General features: G+C 46.0%; 4 non-coding genes across 4 annotated transcripts; all 4 read right to left on the bottom strand.

Moving 5' to 3' along the window:
• Positions 1-490: 490 nt before the first annotated feature.
• On the bottom strand, positions 491-562 carry trnae-cuc. The gene has a single exon. It is a non-coding gene; the product is annotated as a tRNA-Glu (tRNA).
• A 1,307-nt stretch (positions 563-1,869) lies between these two features.
• On the bottom strand, positions 1,870-1,946 carry trnaq-cug. Its single transcript is given in 2 exon segments — positions 1,870-1,904; positions 1,910-1,946. It is a non-coding gene; the product is annotated as a tRNA-Gln (tRNA).
• Positions 1,947-2,054: 108 nt separating this feature from the next.
• On the bottom strand, positions 2,055-2,126 carry trnae-cuc. Its single transcript has one exon. It is a non-coding gene; the product is annotated as a tRNA-Glu (tRNA).
• A 6,003-nt stretch (positions 2,127-8,129) lies between these two features.
• Positions 8,130-8,201, bottom strand: trnae-cuc. Its single transcript has one exon. It is a non-coding gene; the product is annotated as a tRNA-Glu (tRNA).
• Positions 8,202-10,772: the final 2,571 nt, after the last annotated feature.

Genomic DNA, 10,772 nt, shown 5'->3' with positions numbered 1-10,772 from the left:
AAAAGCCATACTACAGTTTGGGGACAAAGATCCTAGTTTTTGGAGAAATGTCCTCTGGTCTGATGAAACAAAAATCGAACTGTTTGGCCATAATGACCATTGTTATGTTTGGAGGAAAAGGTGAGGATTTCAAGCCGAAGAACACCATCATGTTGTGGGGTTGCTTTGCTGCAGGAGGGTCTAGTGCACCACTAGAACACCTGGGAAGGACACAGCAGGGCAAATCGGTTTGCAATTTGAAGTGGTACATATGTGCGACAACCTACTAAATTCATAGTGACAGGTTGCACAAGTAAACAAGGAGCATAGACTATTTCCTGACCGGGAATCAACCCGGGCCGCGCGGTAGAGCGCCGAATCCTAACCACTAGACCACCAGGGAAGGATAATACAGTGCAAATTGGTTCTCAGTGTGAGCTGATACATATGTGCGATAACCTTCTATATTCATTGTGACAGGTTGTACAAGGATGTAGCAAAAGTGGAAATGTTCCCTGACCGGGAATCGAACCCGGGCCGCGGCGGTGAGAGCGCCGAATCCTAACCACTAGACCACCAGGGAAGGGTACTACAGTGCAAATCGGTTCCAAGTGTGAGCTGGTACATATGTGCGATAACCTTCTATATTCATTGTGACAGGTTGTACAAGTAAACATGTAGCAAAAGAGTAGTTCCCTGACCGGGTAATCGAACCCCTGGGCGGCGGTGAGAGCGCCGAATCCTAACCACTAGACCACCAGGGAAGGGTACTACAGTGCAATTCGTTTCCCAGTTTGAAATGGTACATATAGTTGAAGTCGTAAGTTTCCATCCACTTAGGCTGGAGTCATTAAAACCTGTTTGTCAACCCCTCCACACATTTCTTGCTAACAAACGATAGTTTTGGCAGTCGGTTAGGACATCTACTTTGTGCATGACACAAGTAATTTTTCCAACAATTGTTTACAGAGGGATTATTTCACTTATAATTCACTGTATCACAAATTCAGTGGGCCAGAAGTTTACATACACTAAGTTGGCTGTGCCTTTAAACAGTTTGTAAAATTCCTGAAAATGATGTCATGGCTTTAGAAGCTTCTGATAGGCTAATTGACATCCTTTGAGTCAATTGGAGGTGTACCTGTAGATGTATTTCAAGGCCTACCTTCAAACTCAGTGCCTCTTTGCTTGACTCCATGGGAAAAGCAAAGGAAATCAGGCAAGACCTCAGAAAAAAAATGTAGACCTCCACAAGTCTGGTTCCTCCTTGGGAGCAATTTCCAAACGCCTGAAGGTACCTCGCTCATCTGTAGAAACAATAGTACGCAAGTATAAACACCATGGGACCACGCAGGCGTCATACCGCTCAGGAAGGAGACGCGTTCTCTCTCCTAGAGATGAACGTACTTTGGGTCGAAAAGTGCAAATCCATCCCAGAACAACAGCAAAGGACCTTGTGAAGATGCTGGAGGAAACAGGTACAAAATGGTCTATATCCACAGGCAAACGAGTCCTATATCGACATACCCCGAGAGGCCGCTCAGCAAGGAAGAAGCTACTGCTCCAAAACCGCCATAAAAAGCCATACTACAGTTTGGGGACAAAGATCCTAGTTTTTGGAGAAATGTCCTCTGGTCTGATGAAACAAAATCGAACTGTTTGGCCATAATGACCATTGTTATGTTTGGAGGGAAAAGGGGAGGCTTTCAAGCCGAAGAACACCATCATGTTGTGGGGTGCTTTGCTGCAGGAGGGTCTGGTGCACCACTAGAACACCTGGGAAGGACACTGCAGGGCAAATCGGTTTGCAATTTGAAGTGGTACATATGTGCGACAACCTTCTAAATTCATAGTGACAGGTTGCACAAGTAAACAAGGAGCATAGACTATTTCCCTGACCGGGAATCGAACCCGGGCCGCGGCGGTGAAATCAGAGCGCCGAATCCTAACCACTAGACCACCAGGAAGGATAATACAGTGCAAATTGGTTCTCAGTGTGAGCTGGTACATATGTGCGATAACCTTCTATATTCATTGTGACAGGTTGTACAAGTAAACATGTAGCAAAAGAGTAGTTCCCTGACCGGGAATCGAACCCGGGCCGCGGCGGTGAGAGCGCCGAATCCTAACCACTAGACCACCAGGGAAGGGTACAACATTGCAAATCGGTTCCCAGTGTGAGCTGGTACATATGTGCGATAACCTTCTATATTCATTGTGACAGGTTGCACACGTAAACATGTAGCAAAAGAGCAGTTCACTGAATCGAAACCGGGCCGCGGCGGAGAGCGCCGAATCCTAACCACTAGACCACCAGGGAAGGGTACTACAGTGCAATTCGTTTCCCAGTTTGAAATGGTACATATAGTTGAAGTCGTAAGTTTCCATCCACTTAGGCTGGAGTCATTAAAACCTGTTTGTCAACCCTCCCCACATTTCTTGCTAACAAACGATAGTTTTGGCAGTCGGTTAGGACATCTACTTTGTGCATGACACAAGTCATTTTTCCAACAATTGTTTACAGAGGGATTATTTCATTATAATTCACTGTATCACAAATTCAGTGGGCCAGAAGTTTACATACAAAAGTTGGCTGTGCCTTTAAACAGTTTGTAAAATTCCCGAAAATGATGTCTTGGCTTTAGAAGCTTGATAGGCTAATTGACATCCTTTGAGTCAATTGGAGGTGTACCTGTAGATGTATTTCAAGGCCTACCTTCAAACTCAGTGCCTCTTTGCTTGACTCCATGGGAAAAGCAAAGGAAATCAGCCAAGACCTCAGAAAAAAATGTAGACCTCCACAAGTCTGGTTCCTCCTTGGGAGCAATTTCCAAACGCCTGAAGGTACCTCGCTCATCTGTAGAAACAATAGTACGCAAGTATAAACACCATGGGACCACGCAGGCGTCATACCGCTCAGGAAGGAGACGCGTTCTCTCTCCTAGAGATGAACGTACTTTGGGTCGAAAAGTGAAAATCCATCCCAGAACAACAGCAAAGGACCTTGTGAAGATGCTGGAGGAAACAGGTACAAAATGGTCTATATCCACAGGCAAACGAGTCCTATATCGACATACCCCGAGAGGCCGCTCAGCAAGGAAGAAGCTACTGCTCCAAAACCGCCATAAAAGCCATACTACAGTTTGGGGACAAAGATCCTAGTTTTTGCAATAACCTAGTTTTTGCATCCTAACCACTAGACCACCAGGAAGGGTACTACAGTGCAAATCGGTTCCTAGTGTGAGCTGGTACATATGTGCGATAACCTTCTATATTCATTGTGACAGGTTGTACAAGTAAACATGTAGCAAAAGAGTAGTTCCCTGACCGGGAATCGAACCCGGCCCCGCGGCGGTGAGAGCGCGAATCTAACCACTAGACCACCAGGGAAGGGGGTACGACAGTGCAAATCGGTTCCAAGTGTGAGCTGGTACATATGTGCGATAACCTTCTGTATTCATTGTGACAGGTTGTAATGACATTGTTCAAACATGTAGCAAAAGGATAATACGAGTAGTTCCCTGACTTTGCTGCAGGAAGGTTGTACAAGTAAACATGTAGGAAGACCAGCGAACCCCGAATCGGTTTGACCACCAGGGAAGGGTACTACAGAAATCGGGAGTCGAACTGGGAGTCGAACCACCAGGAAAGGGTACTACAGTGGAAATCGGGAGTCGAACCCGGGCCGCGCGGTGAGCGCCGAATCCTAACCACTAGACCACCAGGGAAGGGTACTACAGTGCAATTCGTTTCCCAGTTTGAAATGGTACATATAGTTGAAGTCGTAAGTTTCCATCCACTTAGGCTGGGTCATTAAAACCTGTTTGTCAACACCTCCCCACATTTCTTGCTAACAAACGATAGTTTTGGCAGTCGGTTAGGACATCTACTTTGTGCATGACACAAGTCATTTTTCCAACAATTGTTTACAGAGGGATTATTTCACTTATAATTCACTGTATCACAAATTCAGTGGGCCAGAAGTTTACATACACAAAGTTGGCTGTGCCTTTAAACAGTTTGTAAAATTCCCGAAAATGATGTCATGGCTTTAGAAGCTTCTGATAGGCTAATTGACATCCTTTGAGTCAATTGGAGGTGTACCTGTAGATGTATTTCAAGGCCTACCTTCAAACTCAGTGCCTCTTTGCTTGACTCCATGGGAAAAGCAAAGGAAATCAGAGAAGACCTCAGAAAAAAATGTAGACCTCCACAAGTCTGGTTCCTCCTTGGGAGCAATTTCCAAACGCCTGAAGGTACCTCGCTCATCTGTAGAAACAATAGTACGCAAGTATAAACACCATGGTATGACGCAGGCGTCATTCAGAAGGAGCGCGTTCTCTCTCCTAGAGATGAACATACTTTGGGTCGAAAAGTGCAAATCCATCCCAGAACAACAGCAAAAGGACCTTGTGAAGATGCTGGAGGAAACAGGTACAAAATGGTCTATATCCACAGGCAAACGAGTCCTATATCGACATACCCGAGAGGCCGCTCAGCAAGGAAGAAGCTACTGCTCCAAAACCGCCATAAAAAAAGCCATACTACAGTTTGGGGACAAAGATCCTAGTTTTTGGAGAAATGTCCTCTGGTCTGATGAAACAAAAAATCGAACTGTTTGGCCATAATGACCATTGTTATGTTTGGAGGGAAAAGGGGAGGCTTTCAAGCCGAAGAACACCATCATGTTGTGGGGGTGCTTTGCTGCAGGAGGTATGGTGCACCACTAGACACCTGGGAAGGACACTGCAGGGCAAATCGGTTTGCAATTTGAAGTGGTACATATGTGCGACAACCTACTAAATTCATTTGTGACAGGTTGCACAAGTAAACATGGAGAATAGACTATTTCCCTGACCGGGGAATCGAACCCGAGCCATGGCGGTGAGAGCGCCGAATCCTAACCACTAGACCACCAGGGAAGGGTACTACAGTGCAAATCGGTTCCCAGTGTGAGCTGGTACATATGTGCGATAACCTTCTATATTCATTGTGACAGGTTGTACAAGTAAACATGTAGCAAAAGAGCAGTTCCCTGACCGGGAATCGAACCCGGGCAGCGGCGGTGAGAGCGCCGAATCCTAACCACTAGACCACCAGGGAAGGGTACTACAGTGCAAATCGGTTCCAGTTTGAAATGGTACATATAGTTGAAGTCGATAACCTTCTATATTCAGTCATTAAAACCTGTTTGTCAACCCCTAAACATTTCTTGTAACAAACGATCGTTTTGGCAGACGGTTAGACCCGGGCTACTTTGTGCATGACACAAGTCATTTTTCCAACCATTAGACCACCAGGGAAGGGTCACTAATTCACTGCAAAATTCAGTGGGCCAGAAGTTTACATACAATGAGTTGGCTGTGCCTTTAAACAGTTTGTAAAATTCCCGAAAATGATGTCATGGCTTTAGAAGCTTTAGGCTAATTGACATCCTTTGAGTCAATTGGAGGAGTACCTGTAGATGTATTTCAAGGCCTACCTTCAAATCAGTGCCTCTTTGCTTGACTCCATGGGAAAAGCAAAGGAAATCCAAAACCTCAGAAAAAATGTAGACCTCCACAAGTCTGGTTCCTCCTTGGGAGCAATTTCCAAACGCCTGAAGGTCCTCGCTCATCTGTAGAAACAATAGACGCACCAGTTAAACACCATGGTATGGCGCAGGCGTCATACCGCTCAGGAAGGAGACGCGTTCTTCCCTAGAGATGAACGTATCATTTTTCCCAGTTTGCAAATCCATCCCAGAACAACAGCAAAGGACCTTGTGAAGATGCTGGAGGAAACAGGTCAAAATGGTCTATATCCACAGGCAAACGAGTCCTATATCGACAAACCTCGAGAGCCCGCTCAGAACACCATCATGTTGTGGGGGTGCTTTGCTGCAGGAGGGTCTGGTGCACCACTAGAACACCTGGGAAGGACACTGCAGTGCAAATCAGTTCCCAGTGTGAGATGGTACATATGTTAACCTCCTATATTCATTGTGACAGGTTGCACAAGTAAACATGTAGCAAAGCTGTTCCCTGAACAAATCGAACCCGGGTCGCGGCGGTGAGAGCGCCGAATCCTAACCACTAGACCACCAGGGAAGGGACTACAGTTCAAATCGGTTCCCAGTGTGAGCTGGTACATATGTGCGATAACCTTCTATATTCATTGTGACAGGTTGCACAAGTAAACATGTAGCAAAAGATTAGTTCCCTGAACGGGAATCGAACCCGGGCAGCGGCTGTGAGAGCGCCAAATCAAGCACTAGACCACCAGGGAAGGGTACAACATTTCAAATTGTTCCCAGTGTGAGCTGGTACATATGTGCGATAACCTTCTATATTCATTGTGACAGGTTGCACACGTAAACATGTAGCAAAAGAGCAGTTCACTGACCGGGGAATCGAATCCTAACCACTAGACCACCAGGGAAGGATACTACAGTGCAATTCGCCTTCCCAGTTTGAAATGGTACATATAGTTGAAGTCGTAAGTTTCCATCCACTTAGGCTGGAGTCATTAAAACTTTAGGTCGAAAAGTGCAAATCCATCCCAGAACAACAGCAAAGGACCTTGTGAAGATGCTGGAGGAAACAGGTACAAAATGGTCTACATCCACAGGCAAACGAGTCCTATATCGACATACCCCGAGAGGCCGCTCAGCAAGGAAGAAGCTACTGCTCCAAAACCGCCATAAAAAGCCATACTACAGTTTGGGGACAAAGATCCTAGTTTTTGGAGAAATGTCCTCTGGTCTGATGAAACAAAAATCGAACTGTTTGGCCATAATGACCATTGTTATGTTTGGAGGGAAAAGGGGAGGCTTTCAAGCCGAAGAACACCATCATGTTGTGGGGGTGCTTTGCTGCAGGAGGGTCTGGTGCACCACTAGAACACCTGGGAAGGACACTGCAGTGCAAATCGGTTTGCAATTTGAAGTGGTACATATGTGCGACAACCTACTAAATTCATAGTGACAGGTTGCACAAGTAAACAAGGAGCATAGACTATTTCCCTGACCGGGAATCGAACCCGGCCGCGGCGGTGAGAGCGCCGAATCCTAACCACTAGACCACCAGGGAAGGATAATACAGTGCAAATCGGTTCTCAGTGTGAGCTGGTACATATGTGCGATAACCTTCTATATTCATTGTGACAGGTTGTACAAGTAAACATGTAGCAAAAGGTAGTTCCCTGACCGGAATCGAACCCGGGCCGCGGCGGTGAGAGCGCCGAATCCTAACCACTAGACCACCAGGGAAGGGTACTACAGTGCAAATCGGTTCCAAGTGTGAGCTGGTACATATGTGCGATAACCTTCTATATTCATTGTGACAGGTTGTACAAGTAAACATGTAGCAAAAGATTAGTTCCCTGACCGTGAATCGAACCCGGGCCGCAGCGGTGAGAGCGCCGAATCCTAACCACTAGACCACCAGGGAAGGGTACTACAGTGCAAATCGGGAGTCGAACTGGGAGTCGAACCACCAGGGAAGGGTACTACAGTGGAAATCGGGAGTCGAACCCGGGCCGCGGCGGTGAGAGCGCCGAATCCTAACCACTAGACCACCAGGGAAGGGTACTACAGTGCAATTCGTTTCCCAGTTTGAAATGCAAGGAAGCTCCTTCCTCTGCAAGGAAGAAGCTACTGCTCCAAAACCGCCATAAAAAAGCCATACTACAGTTTGGGGACAAAGATCCTAGTTTTTGGAGAAATGTCCTCTGGTCTGATGAAACAAAAATCGAACTGTTTGGCCATAATGACCATTGTTATGTTTGGAGGGAAAAGGTGAGGATTTCAGCCGAAGAACACCATCATGTTGTGGGGTTGCTTTGCTGCAGGAGGGTCTAGTGCACCACTAGAACACCTGGGAAGGACACAGCAGGGCAAATCGGTTTGCAATTTGAAGTGGTACATATGTGCGACAACCTACTAAATTCATAGTGACAGGTTGCACAAGTAAACAAGGAGCATAGACTATTTCCTGACCGGGAATCAAACCCGGGCCGCGGCGGTGAGAGCGCCGAATCCTAACCACTAGACCACCAGGGAAGGATAATACAGTGCAAATTGGTTCTCAGTGTGAGCTGGTACATATGTGCGATAACCTTCTATATTCATTGTGACAGGTTGTACAAGTAAACATGTAGCAAAAGAGTAGTTCCCTGACCGGGAATCGAACCCGGGCCGCGGCGGTGAGAGCGCCGAATCCTAACCACTAGACCACCAGGGAAGGGTACTACAGTGCAATTCGTTTTCCAGTTTGAAATGGTACATATAGTTGAACTCGTAAGTTTCCATCCACTTAGGCTGGGGTCATTAAAACCTGTTTGTCAACACCTCCCCACATTTCTTGCTAACAAACGATCGTTTTGGCAGACGGTTCGGACATCTACTTTGTGCATGACACAAGTCATTTTTCCAACAATTGTTTACATTGGGATTATTTCACTTATAATTCACTGTATCACAAATTCAGTGGGCCAGAAGTTTACATACAATAAGTTGGCTGTGCCTTTAAACAGTTTGTAAAATTCCCGAAAATGATGTCATGGCTTTAGAAGCTTCTGATAGGCTAATTGACATCCTTTGAGTCAATTGGAGGTGTACCTGTAGATGTATTTCAAGGCCTACCTTCAAACTCAGTGCCTCTTTGCTTGACTCCATGGGAAAAGCAAAGGAAATCAGGCAAGACCTCAGAAAAAAATGTAGACCTCCACAAGTCTGGTTCCTCCTTGGGAGCAATTTCCAAACGCCTGAAGGTACCTCGCTCATCTGTAGAAACAATAGTACGCAAGTATAAACACCATGGTATGACGCAGGCGTCATACCGCTCAGGAAGGAGAACAAGAGATGAACGTACTTTGGGTCGAAAAGTGCAAATCCATCCCAGAACAACAGCAAAGGACCTTGTGAAGATGCTGGAGGAAACAGGTACAAAATGGTCTATATCCACAGGCAAACGAGTCCTATATCGACATACCCCGAGAGGCCGCTCAGCAAGGAAGAAGCTACTGCTCCAAAACCGCCATAAAAAAGCCATACTACAGTTTGGGGACAAAGATCCTAGTTTTTGGGGGAAAACCTCAGGGAACCGTCTGATGAAACGCGTTCTCCTCCCAGTGATGAACTGTTTGGCCATAAAACCATCCCAGAACAACAGAAAGGACCTTGCAAGAACACCATGTTGTGGAGGAAACAGGTACAAAATGGTCTATATCCACAGGCAAACCAGTCCTATATCGATAACCTTCTATATTCATTGTGACAGGTCAGAACACCATCATGTTCCCTGGGGGTGCCTGCAGGAGGTGAGGTCTGGTGCACCACTAGACCACCAGGGAAGGGTACTGCAGTGCAAATCGGTTCCCAGTGTGAGCTGGTACATATGTGCGATAACCTTCTATATTCATTGTGACAGGTTGCACAAGTAAACATGTAGCAAAGATTAGTTCCCTGAACGGGAATCGAACCCGGGCAGCGGCTGTGAGAGCGCCGAATCCTAACCACTAGACCACCAGGGAAGGGTACAACAGTTCAAATCGGTTCCCAGTGTGAGCTGGTACATATGTGCGATAACCTTCTATATTCATTGTGACAGGTTGCACACGTAAACATGTAGCAAAAGAGCAGTTCACTGACCGGGAATCGAATCCTAACCACTAGACCACCAGGGAAGGATACTACAGTGCAATTCGTTTCCCAGTTTGAAATGGTACATATAGTTGAAGTCGTAAGTTTCCATCCACTTAGGCTGGAGTCATTAAAACCTGTTTGTCAACCCCTCCACACATTTCTTGCTAACAAACGATAGTTTTGGCAGTCGGTTAGGACATCTACTTTGTGCATGACACAAGTAATTTTTCCAACAATTGTTTACAGAGGGATTATTTCACTTATAATTCACTGTATCACAAATTCAGTGGGCCAGAAGTTTACATACACAAAGTTGGCTGTGCCTTTAAACAGTTTGTAAAATTCCCGAAAATGATGTCATGGCTTTAGAAGCTTCTGATAGGCTAATTGACATCCTTTGAGTCAATTGGAGGTGTACCTGTAGATGTATTTCAAGGCCTACCTTCAAACTCAGTGCCTCTTTGCTTGACTCCATGGGAAAAGCAAAGGAAATCAGCCAAGACCTCAGAAAAAAATGTAGACCTCCACAAGTCTGGTTCCTCCTTGGGAGCAATTTCCAAACGCCTGAAGGTACCTCGCTCATCTGTAGAAACAATAGTACGCAAGTATAAACACCATGGGACCACGCAGGCGTCATACCGCTCAGGAAGGAGACGTTCTCTCTCCTAGAGATGAACGTACTTTGGGTCGAAAAGTGCAAATCCATCCCAGAACAACAGCAAAGGACCTTGTGAAGATGCTGGAGGAAACAGGTACAAAATGGTCTATATCCACAGGCAAACGAGTCCTATATCGACATACCCCGAGAGGCCGCTCAGCAAGGAAGAAGCTACTGCTCCAAAACCGCCATAAAAAAGCCATACTACAGTTTGGGGACAAAGATCCTAGTTTTTGGAGAAATGTCCTCTGGTCTGATGAAACAAAAATCGAACTGTTTGGCCATAATGACCATTGTTATGTTTGGAGGGAAAAGGGGGAGGCTTTCAAGCCGAAGAACACCATCATGTTGTGGGGGTGCTTTGCTGCAGGAGGGTCTGGTGCACCACTAGAACACCTGGGAAGGACACTGCAGGGCAAATCGGTTTGCAATTTGAAGTGGTACATATGTGCGACAACCTACTAAATTCATAGTGACAGGTTGCACAAGTAAACAAGGAGCATAGACTAT

Source organism: Oncorhynchus gorbuscha, unplaced genomic scaffold, assembly GCF_021184085.1.
Source record: "Oncorhynchus gorbuscha isolate QuinsamMale2020 ecotype Even-year unplaced genomic scaffold, OgorEven_v1.0 Un_scaffold_6234, whole genome shotgun sequence".
NCBI lineage: Eukaryota > Metazoa > Chordata > Actinopteri > Salmoniformes > Salmonidae > Oncorhynchus > Oncorhynchus gorbuscha.
Note: the sequence above shows the minus strand (reverse complement) of the source record. Positions and strands in the feature narration are given on the sequence as shown.